General features: G+C 43.7%; 1 protein-coding gene and 1 long non-coding RNA gene across 2 annotated transcripts in view; one reads left to right on the top strand and one right to left on the bottom strand.

The window, feature by feature from the left end:
* Positions 1–249: 249 nt before the first annotated feature.
* On the bottom strand, positions 250–9242 carry LOC108516567 (uncharacterized). The gene is made up of 3 exons (XR_001881869.1): positions 7894–9242; positions 5658–5729; positions 250–1421 (listed from the first exon to the last, which is right to left on the bottom strand). It is a non-coding gene; the product is annotated as an uncharacterized LOC108516567 (long non-coding RNA).
* A 536-nt stretch (positions 9243–9778) lies between these two features.
* Positions 9779–11661, top strand: part of ARHGAP11A (Rho GTPase activating protein 11A) — a 27122-nt gene continuing 25239 nt past the window's right edge. The window contains 1 exon segment of the mRNA XM_017854118.1: positions 9779–10043. The gene's annotated coding sequence lies outside the window, so the exon portion shown is untranslated.

Below are 11661 nucleotides of genomic sequence, written 5' to 3' on the forward strand. Positions count from 1 at the left end.
AAGCAAGATTTAGTGCATTATTACAGGCATTTGTCACATACAAACACACACACAATCAGCCTAGGAATCCTCCACCATCCCCAAGTCTAAGTGCATGAAATTGCCTCCATGTCTAGCCTCTTCCTCCAGATTCTCTCAAAGGGTTTTCAAAGGTTTTTAGCTCTTGTGATTTCTCCCATTCAGATTGCTTCCTCCAGGAATTTTCTTTTATTTGGTGCCATCTGCATAAGCACATGTGGACCCAGGATGGGGGCCTCATGGTGCAGTGGACCCGCTCCCCCCACCTTTCCTGCCTCTGCACAGAAAGGAGAAGGCTATTTCCTCTTCTCCCCAATAAACTTGCTGACATTCAGGACTGGGTGCAAAATGAAATTTTGAAAGAGCATCTGTAATGAGGAAGATGGTCAGAAAGGAACAGTAGCTCAAGGAAAAATGAAATCTTTATACGAAATAACAGGAATCTAGGGAAGTAGCCTCTCGGATGCTATTTTTATTTTCAGCATTTCAGGGCAACAGATTGAGTTAGTGATGTTTTCCTATAGCTCCAAGGCAACTCAGAAATGGCAGTGTTCAGACCAGCAGAGATGCACTTCCTGCAGATTTGAAAGGGGTGAGGAGCCAAGTCTGGTGGTGTGCTGTGTCCCCGAGCTACAGATCCAGAGCAAAGTAGTACCGTATTAGGGAATTTCGCATTCCACCCTAGGCGCCTGGCAGTTTGCACAGATCCTCTCTTATCAGTTTCACCACTTTGAATCAGCTGCTCCATTTCCGTGGCTAACAGGCTTTTGTACTGAAGTAACCCCAGAGGTTCGATGATGGAAAATTAGCCATATCAGAACAGGGGACCATTTAAGAATCCTGAATTCCATTTCACCCCTGATGTTTATGTTTTCCATGATAAAAGTGTGTAGGTTCAAAAACAGGAAATTGCTGAAACCCAACTGGAACAGTTTGAGATGTTTCCTGCTGTTAAAGAACTATTAAAGACCAAAGAATTAGCCCAAACTGAGGTCCGTTTTTTGGATGACTGGTGATTGTTATTTGGAGGTTTTATGTCAACCTATTAAAATCAGTGAAGACTGGTAGAGACACTTTGACGTTCCAGCTCTTCTCTCTCCTTTAGTTACATTTTCTCAACATACACCTTTTGCAGAATTATTTATCAACATTGTTTGAACTCTTCAAAACCCTGACACATGGATGCTTCCCCAGCCTCAGCATGTGCATGTGTGTGTGTGGATATTTTCCCAGACACACTTCAGACAACTCTCTGTCTATACACTTTCCAGATAATTGTCTACCTTGCAGTTATAGTCTTTAGATTGTAAACTCCCAGAGAGATACTTCTATGTCTGTTAATATTGAACTCTTTTATGTGGTAAAGCAGGATAATAGAAATGGGGAAGCGTAGAGTACCTTTCCTGAAAAAGGAAATAGAATTTATTGGTTATTCATATCATATTATAATTCATATTGTCATATTTTGTTACTGTATTTATATATGTTATTTGTACTATAATCCTTTTTAACAAAGGAAAACATTCAAAAAGATTAGATAGAAACATTCATCCCGACGGCCGGGCGCGGCAGCTCACGCCTGTAATCCCGGCACTTTGGGAGGCCGAGGCGGGCGGATCACGAGGTCAGGAGATCGACACCATCCTGGCTAACACAGTGAAACCCCATCTCTACTCAAAAAAAAAAAAAAGAAAAGAAAAAGAAAAGAAAATAAATTAGCCGGGCGTGGTGGCGGCGCCTGTAGTCCCAGCTACTCTGGAGGCTGAGGCAGGAGAATGGCATGAACCCGGGAGGCGGAGCTTGCAGTGAGCTGAGATCGCGCCACTGCACTCCAGTCTGGATGATAGAGCGAGACTCCATCTCATTAAAAAAAAAAAGAAAAAAGAAAAGCATTCATCCTGATATGGCCTGTAAAAGCATAAGTTGTGACTTTAGTCTTCCCATCCAGCCCTTGGCCTCCAGAAAGTATCTAGTCCATGTCAAATGCATTGCCTCTCACTGATTTTTTTTATTATGATAAAAAACACATGCATAAAATTTACTGTCTTAACCATGTTTTAAGTTTAAAATTTACTGTCTTAACCATGTTTTGGTAGTGTTAGTATATTCATATCATTCTGCCACCAATCACCAGAATTTTTTATCTTGCAAAACTGAAACTCTACACCCATGAAATAACTACCTGTTTCCCTCTACCCCCCAAACCTGGCAGCCACCATTCTACTGTTGGGGTTCAGAAAATATTACCCCAAAATGAAGGTCTCAGAAACAACTTCAAAAGCAAAAGTCTCTCTCTGACCTCCTGTCTCTGGCCCCTCATTCTCCCCTGAGGCTAACCTTAGAAACTAGAATACCTCTTCCCCAAAGCAGGTCATAGAAGCCAGAACTGCTTTTCCCCTTTGTGGTTCTTTGTTGAATCTAAGCATTAAAAATATGGACAGCTCCCCCTGCATCTCTGAGTGTTCATTCTCAGGCTCCCATGTCATGTACAATGAGGACCAAATCAATTGTATGCCTTTTCTCCTGTTGTATGACTCTGCCATTTGTCCCCGATTTTCAGCAAACCTTCAGAGGGCAAAGAGGAAGTTTTCCCTTGGCCCCTACACTACCTTCTGTTTCTATTAGTTTGACTACTTTAGATATCTCACAAAAGTGAAACCACTCATTGTCTTTTTGAGACTGGATTATTGAATTTAGCATAATGCCCTCAAGGTCCATCCATGTTACAGCGATGTGACGGGACTTTTTTCATTTTTAAGGCTGAGAGATACTCCCTTGTATATATAAACCACATTTTGTTTATCCATTTATTTGTCAATGGTCATTTGGGTTGCTTCCACATTTTAGCTATCGTGAATAATGCTGCCGTGAACGCGGGTGTGCAGCTGTGTCTGAGACCCTGATTTCAATTCCTTTGAATGTATACCCAGAAGTGAACTTGCTGCATCAGATAATAAGTCTACTTCTAATTTTTTGAGGAACTGCCATATGGTTTTCTATAACAGTTGAACTGTTTTATAATCCCACCAACAGTGCACAGGGGTTTCAATTTCCCGACATCCTTGCCAACTACTTGTGATTCTCTGTTTCTCTAATAGTAGCCAGCTTAATGGATGTAAGTTAGAAATTTTGGACTAGCAAATTTCACAGCTTGTATTAGGGTCTTTTCAGTGTCCTATAATTGTCACTATTAAACTATCTCACTCTGTGTTTGTTCATTCCTTCATTCAGCCTTTGTTCAGCACCTACTTTGTGCTAGGGAAAAGGGGATATCAAGACTTTTTAAAAAGACATCTTGCCTGCCGTCAGAGAACTAACAGACTCATCAGGGACAGACCTGTAAATACATAATCATGTGTTTATACGTGGCATAATGTGTCTAAACACACTCAGGTACTATGTGACAGAGCAGTACTGAGGAGGGGTGCTTAACAGCCTGGGGAGGAAACCCCAAGGAGGTGATGGTTGAGCTGATTCTTGAAGCATAAGGTTCACAAGACAGAAAGAGAAAGAAAGACCTAAGGGACTTGCATGTGCAAAGGTTATAAAGGGATGGACGAACATTCAAGTTTAGAAAACCACCAGTTGTTTCCTATGGACATAGGATTCTCCAGGGTTTTGTCCTCCATCTTCTCCTCCCATTCTGCACAGTCTGCCTGAGTGATGTCATTCCCTTCTAAAACTTCATGTATTAATCAGTGGCAACTTCCAAATCTATGTAGCATAGAACGTCTGGTGGAGCGTGACAAAGGAAATAGAGTTGATGCCAAAATGTAGTCAAGAGCCAGGTATGAAGGGGCTTTGTGTGGCATACTCTAGAAGAGGATGTTAATTCCACTATGTGGGAAGTGACGGGGATAGAAAATGTAATAGGGTTGTAGGAAGAGTGGGGAAGATGAGACTGAAGATGAGAAGGACAACTCAGACATTTCAATTGTTGTTATAAGGGTTGAATTAAACATGATGTTAATGTGTTACTAGATTCAGAAGCTACTTAGGGGTTGAATATATGGGCTCTGATGAGTCATTTGCTGACACGCAATGGAAGGTGAGGAATCCAGGATGACTCGCAGATTTCCGATTTGAGAAACTGAGTGGATGGTGATGCCATTAACTGAGTGCAAAAATAGGAAAAACAGGCAGGCTGTTAGTGCTTCTTGGGGTGGGGACGCCAGAAGGATGACAAAGACATAAGAAGACGTTGTGAAGGACCTATAAGATATACAAAGAGAGATGTTTAGGGGAGTGATTTAGAGGGAGTGTCCTGAAGCCCCAGAATGAGATCTGAACCAGAGCAATACAGATTTGGAAGTCACCACAGATGAGTAAGCGAAGCCATGGGAGGGAATGACATCACTCCGGCAGACCATGCAGAGCAGGAGAAGAAGATTGAGGACAAACTTCTGGGGGAAGCCCAGCATTAACAGAGCAAGAGACACAGGAAGGGACGAGAAGGCAGCCAAAGGAAGAGAGTCCTCTGGTTGGTCAGAGAAGTGACGTAATGACTGAAAACTGTCCAGTGAACTCAGCCATCAGGTTATCGTCATGTCAGCAAGAACACTTTCAGTAGATTGGTGGCCTTCACTCCCAGACTGCAGTGACCTGAGAGGCGAGGAACTGAAAACCACAAATGTGGAATACTCTTTCAAGGTGCTTGTGAAAGAGGGGGAGAGGGTAGGAGGGAGTAGCTTGAGAACTGGGTTTTATGTTTTCCTTTTTTCTTTTATTTTCTGACATGAATATGTTTTTAGGCTAAGTGATGGAACCAGTGGAGAAGGAAAAATTGGAAATGGAGGAGAAGGAGGAAAACTGATGAAACAAGATCCTGAAGGAAAGAACTGGGTGGGCTTAAAAGCGCACAAGGAGACTTTAGCATTGGGCAAAAAGAGGTTCCCTTCTTTCTCAAAGGCAAAAGGTAAGAAGAGATGTTCTAGGCCGGGCGCGGTGGCTCAAGCCTGTAATCCCAGCACTTTGGGAGGCCGAGACGGGCGGATCACGAGGTCAGGAGTTCGAGACCATCCTGGCTAACACGGTGAAACCCCGTCTCTACTAAAAAATACAAAAGCTAGCCGGGCGAGGTGGCTGGCGCCTGTAGTCCCAGCTACTCGGGAGGCTGAGGCAGGAGAATGGCATAAACCCGGGAGGTGGAGCTTGCAGTGAGCTAAGATTGCACCACTGCACTCCAGCCTGGGCAACAGAGCGAGACTGTCTCAAAAAAACAAAAATAAAAAAAAAATAAGTTGATGCATTAGGAATGTAATGCCTCATACATTCTGTGGATTAAAATTATGTACTTTACCGTGATGACCTTTTCAATACTCTGTCATTTGTTTGACTGATCCTGGAGCTCTCTTGTGTTTACAGCATCATTGACCTCCACAAAATGCACACAGAACAAATAGATAAACACACTAAACTCTGCAAGGGAAACGTGCAGATGAGGGTCCCCATACTAGCCATGTCATTCTGGCAGGTAAATGAGGCCGTTGTCCTTTTCCCTGGTATTAAGCATTTGGAGGTGAAGTTCAGCAGATAAGGCTTTTGCTGTCTGAGAAGCAAGAACAGTCACATTCAAAAGGTCCTAGAGAAGAGTTTTAGTGGCACTGTACATGGTACACACAGTATAGGCTTTCTCTTACCTTTTAGCATTTCGCCAGCTGTCAACATTTCCTGAGGGCTGAGACCTCTGACTTTGTACCAGCTAAAAGTATCTATAATAAAAATAGTTAACGTTTATTGAGGTGTTTGATACCGAGGTGTCTGAGAATAACATGATCTAAGTAAGAATATTATATGGTTCATGTGATTCAAATAACAACTCTTTGAGATAGATACCTTACTAATTTCCATTTTACAGCTGATGAATTTTGGGCTCAGACAAATTAGATAATTTTTCCACACTTAAGTGGTAGAACTAGAATTCAAACCCAGGTCATCTGACTTCATTCCCCATGGCGGCCATAAAAAAATGTACCAGTCAGATTTCCTGCTGCAAGGAGCATCGTTGACTGAAAGACCTAGCTGCTCGTCTCGGGATCCATCACTGCCTTTGCACTCTGGGCTGTCCTCAGTCAATGACTGAGGGTTACTAGTGCTGGTCCATTCCTGTGGGATGCAGAACTCTAACGTGGGACTTTGGTGGGGAATTCCCTATCAACTTGTCCAAAATGTCTTAGAAGGATGCTGTAGTTTGAGGCTCAATCCTCCTTCCTTCCCTTCTCTTTTCAGAGATGTCTGAGCTACATCTGATCAAGTCAGAGTTGACTGTTCACAAGTCCTGGCCTATCATTTTGGATGCCAGAACAGCCTACAAGGCAACCTCAAGAGTAAGAGAAACCCCTGTTACCTGAGGAGACTAGAATACCGAAAATTATCTAGTCAGATAATCAAGTTTCTCCTCTGGATGCTTTCTACTTTTTGTTTGTTTAATTTGCATATTATAAAGCACAACAAAACATTGCTTGCTTTCTCCACCTAATAAGCCAGAGTAAGAAACATTTTTGAACTTAGGCCATTATCTTTTGAGCCTATACCAGGTCTTCTTAAATCTTGATGTACAAATTTTTTTTGAGAATCATAAAAATGCAGATTCTGATTCAGTAGGTCTAGGGTGGGGCCCGAGTTACTTCTTTTCATGCACCACATAGCAATGTTTTGGTCAACAATGGACCATATAAATACATCACTGTCTTCCACCTCCACATTCTGTCCCACTGGAAGGTCTTCAGGCGCAATAACACACAAGGAGCTATCATCTCCTATGATAACAATGCCTTCTTCTGGAATACCTCCCCACAGACCACCACAAATACGTGAGGATTGCACTGTGCTACAGTGATGCTACTACAGCAACATCATCACTAGGCAATAGGAATATTCCAACTCCATTATAATCTTACGGGACCAGCGGATATGGATGATCCTGACCCTGCCTAGGCCCAGGTTAATGTGTGAGTTGGTATCTTCATTTTGGTTTTGTTTTTGAGACAGGGTCTCACTCTTATCGCCCAGGCTGGAGTGCAGTGGTGCAATCTCAGCTCACTGCAACCTGTGCCTCCCAGGTTCAGGCAATCCTTCCACCTCAGCCTCCCAAGTAGCTGAGACTACAGGTGCGTGTCACTACGCCTGGCTATTTTTCATATTTTTTTGTAAAGGCAGCGTTTCGTCATGTTGTCTAGGCTGGTCTCAAATGCCTGGACTCCAGCAATCCACCCACCTCGGCCTCCCAAAGTGCTGAGATTTTAAGTGTGAACCAACACGCCCAGCCCTCTTAGTTTTTTTGTTTGTTTGTTTTTGAGACAGAGTTTCGCTCTGTTGTCCAGGCTGGAGTGCAGTGGCGCAATCTCGGCTCACTGCAAGCTCTGCCTCCGGGGTTCACACCATTCTCCTGCCTCAGCCTCCGGAGTGGCTGGGACTACAGGCGCCCGCCACCATGCCCGGCTAATTTTTTGTATTTTTAGAAGAGATGGGGTTTCACCGTGTTAGCCAGGATGGTCTCCATCTCCTGACCTCGTGATCCACCCACCTTGGCCTCCCAAAGTGCTGGGATTACAGGCGTGAGCCACTGCGCCCGGGCCTATGTCTTAGTTTTTAACAAACAAGTTTAAAATATAAAAATAATAGAAAAAATCTTATAGAACATGGATAGAAAAAATATTTTTGTACAGCTGTACAATGTGTTTGTTTTGAGCTGTTACTACAAGAGTCAAAAGCTAAAAAATTTAAAAGTTGATGAAATTAAAAAGTTATAGTAAGCTAAGGTTAATTTATTACTGAAAGAAAAAATTTTAATAAACTTAGTGTAGCCTAAGTATACACTGTTTATAAAGTCCATAACAATGTACAGTAAGGTCCTAGGCCTTCATATTCACTCACCACTCACTGACTCACACAGAGTAACTTCCAGTCCTGCAAGCTCCGTCGTCTCAGCTGCTCCTTCAGGAAGCTCTAGAGCTAGGAGGTCCTTCAGTTGTCTTGATAAGGGGGCCAGGCCTATGAAACCCCATATTAAGCAGGCATGGAATGTAGACTGCCCAAGGGAAGGCGTCACTTGGGGTGAGGCAGGTCCTTTCCATGGAGCAGCTCTCAGAGGGGGACTTAGCTGTGAGCCATGAGGAGCCAGCACTCCTGTAAGCGGGGCCAACGAGCACTTCAGCCTGGAGTGGGATCTAGGTGAAGTACCAGTGTCTACTACTCTGGTGCTAGCCCCAGTGACCTCAGGAAATCACTGTCCTGTTTTCCATCTTGGTCCACATTTAGGACAGAATATGATAGACCTTTCTTCAAACATTTCTGTTTTAATAATAAATGGGACAATGTGTCTGTGGAATGTGCCAGGCCCTAGAGGCAAGTGATTCTAGGAACAGTCATTCTGGTTTTACAGAAAAAAAAACTCTGACCTAATTTGAAAGTTGCACAAATCATCTTATTTCAAGCAGGGATGCCGGTAAAAGGTTCAGGAAGGCCCTTTGGCAGATACTTCATGTATTGATTTCACAGAAATGAAAGCTAGGTGAGCTAACATCTGAGGAAAAGGATGTGTGTCATCTAGTGGCACTAAAAGCAAAGCCTAATGCTTAAGGGAAGATTTCCCTTTTCATTCTCAGGGAACTCAGTGAGGTTTTCAGTAGTGTTTTCCTACTTAAAAGAACGTTTCCTCCTTAAAACTCATTCATTGGGCAACTATTCATTTAGTCCCTGGCACTATTTGGTAATGGGAATACAGGAGTGCATATGGCAGATAAAGTTCTGTTGCTGCCCTTACCGAGTTTAGTGGGGGTGAGATGTGGTGTTAGTAAATGCATACTATATTGTCTGTATTTAAATCGAGTCCAAATCTCCCGCTCTAAATCTCGCCTTGGGATGTTTCTTACATCTCAAGAAACAGAGTATTTTGACGGGATCGCTGATGTTTCAGAATGCAAACGTTTGCAGTCGTGCAAGTCAACAAGATAACCGTCTGAACCGAAAGCTGGGATTCTCCGGGTCTCCTAACTCCAAATCCAACTCCGAGCTTCTGCAGCTGCCACCTCCCATAGACTTCTCATTTCTTCCGCACTCTCCTCTCACGACGGGTCTTCTTTGTTGTACTTAATTTCCTATGCAATAAGATTTCAGCATCACCATCAGTCCCCCAAAGACCAGTTCTCACAGAGCCGAAGTTCCCACCAAGGGCTGTGGGTAAGGGTTACTGAAATCAGCGTTTATGAATCCTGTCTCAAGTTGTCTCACCTGGGGTTCCGTAGAACGGTTTCTTCGTAAGAGGTCCTTCAGCGACAGCCGAGCTCCGGGAAAAAACGGGAACAAGGTGTCTTTTACATTTCCTCAAATACCGTGTATGGTCTGAGGCGCAGGTCAGGTGTATTTAAATATCCTTTAAACAGTACTCCCCCGCCCCAAAAACTGGCCTTGAAGGAACAAGTGAAACTCATCCTGCTTTTCATGTTTGCTGGGTTTGCCCGTTACACCCCTTCCCCCCCGCACCTACCAAGACAGGCAGTTCTTGGCCACCCTCCGGGGCCCTGATTTTGAAAAGAGGAGTGGACCAATCAGATGTGGAGCGCTGTTTGGCGCTGCAGTTTGAGCCTGGGCTGAAACTGCGGGTGTGACTGCCGCGGTGGCTCGGGGTGTCTGCGGAGGAGGTGGGGGCGGAAGCATGAGGCTAACGGCTTGGCTTCAGTGATCCCACCGGGATGTGCAGGCCGGGAGCTAGAGGCAGGCTGATGGGGGAGGGAACGAGCAGCCTGTGAGACGGGGTGACTGCGGCGACCAGCCCGGGCGGGCACCGGGACTGGAAGAGTTGCCTGAGCTGCCGGCTGGTCCGGCGGCCAGACTGGGGCGGGGGCGAGCGCCCAGTTGAGCCTGCTGGGGCTGGAGGAGCGAGAAGGGTCCTCTTCATATTTCAGAGCGAACCAGACGGGAACAGTAAGGTTTGGAGGAAGGGGGGATCGTTGGAAGCAGCCGGAAGTGGTGAGAATCTGGCAATAGGCGAGAAACGGGAAGAGTCAAAAAGAAGCGAAGTCTATGTGAGTATCTGAAAGGATTGGGTGACCAGAAAGAAGGTCGGTGTAAGTGAAGGAAGAGTGAGGTGTGGCTGGATCAAAGGGCTAAGAGAAGAGGGTCTGTGTAAGTGGATGTGAGTGAGGATCAAGGAAAAGCAGTGGAAGTGGCCGGGGTTCGGGGCCGCAGGAGTGCCAGACGGGGCCGGAAGGCAGCCGAGCGGAGTTCAGATTTGAGAGCGTTTGGAAATTGGAAGACTTGGTGGCGAACGAGGGTCAGGACCTGCATCCTGCCTCAGAGAGCGATCGACGTGTCCGGAATGTGGGATCAGAGGCTGGTGAGGTTGGCCCTGTTGCAGCATCTGCGGGCCTTCTATGGTATTAAGGTGAAGGGTGTCCGTAGGCAGTGCGATCGCAGGAGACACGAAACAGCAGCCACGGAAATAGGGGTAAGTTCTGTGAAAAGGGATTTAGGTTTAAAAGAAAGGGCACACCCTTTATCATCACTTACTACCAGATCGTGCTAAAATGTTCACTCTGTGTATCACAAAGAATGGTTAGGTGTGTAATTCAGTTCAGATGGTTGATTGCTGATATTTAAAAAGGGACCTTGTTGGTTTTTGGTGTTTTTTTTTCCCGTAAGGATTTTTGATCATTGAGAGAAAGTTGCAGGATTTTCCAACTTCAGCACTATTGACATTTTGGATTAGATAATTTTTGTTAGGGGAATAGGAAATGCTGTTCTGTGAATTGCGGGATGTCTGTTTTTTACCCACTAGATGCTGGTAGCATCTCTCGGTTGTGACAATTAAAAATGTCTCCAGATATTGCCAGCTTACTGTATTTGGAACAGGTAGTACGTTGGGAGGGACAAAAACTCTACCCCTCCACCCTTGTTTTAGAGTAAGGTTGTAGAGGGACAAGGGAAACCAGTGCATTTTCTAGAAGAATTCATAGATGAAGAAGTATGAGAGAACATTAGAAATAGGCTTCAAATGATAACTGCATATTCACCAATTTGAGAAATAAGTTTGCTGCTTGGCCATGTCATACTTTTGAGACAGCAATTTTTTTTTTTTTATTTGGGTAAATTGAGAAGCCAGAGTGGAATAATTGAAAAGTTGTTGATGTTTTGGTGGTTGAGGTAAAGGGATTTTGAATGAGGTTTTAATAGCTCTGCCGCATCATCAAGAATTCCATTGTGAAAAATAAGCTGAATGTAAAGCATTTTATTTTAAATTTATGTGCCTAATTTATATGGCATTTCCTATTACTTGGAGACAAGCTAATAAAATTAATATACATTGCTCTTAATAGTTTATGGTTTCTTTAAAAAAGTACTTGGAGAAGAAAACCACTAACAAAACTAATATGTGTACCTCTTAGTCGCTGATAAACTTTGGAGAAGTTATTTTTATTGGTAGCAAATTAATGGCAATACATGTACTTACATTTAAAAAGCTACAGTGATTTCTGATTGTAAAACTGGTTTTCCAAGATCTCAAATGTAGCTGATTTTGTAAGTATATGGAAGTTTGTATATGGACTTTTTTTCACCTCTTCACCCCTTTTCTTTCTTTCTTTCTTTTCTTTTCTTTTCTTTTTTTTTTTTTTTTTTTTTTTTTTTTTTTTTTTTTTTTTTTTT

The sequence above is a fragment of the Rhinopithecus bieti genome, unplaced genomic scaffold (assembly GCF_001698545.2).
Source record: "Rhinopithecus bieti isolate Rb0 unplaced genomic scaffold, ASM169854v2 scaffold_2653, whole genome shotgun sequence".
Classification (NCBI taxonomy): Eukaryota; Metazoa; Chordata; class Mammalia; order Primates; family Cercopithecidae; genus Rhinopithecus; species Rhinopithecus bieti.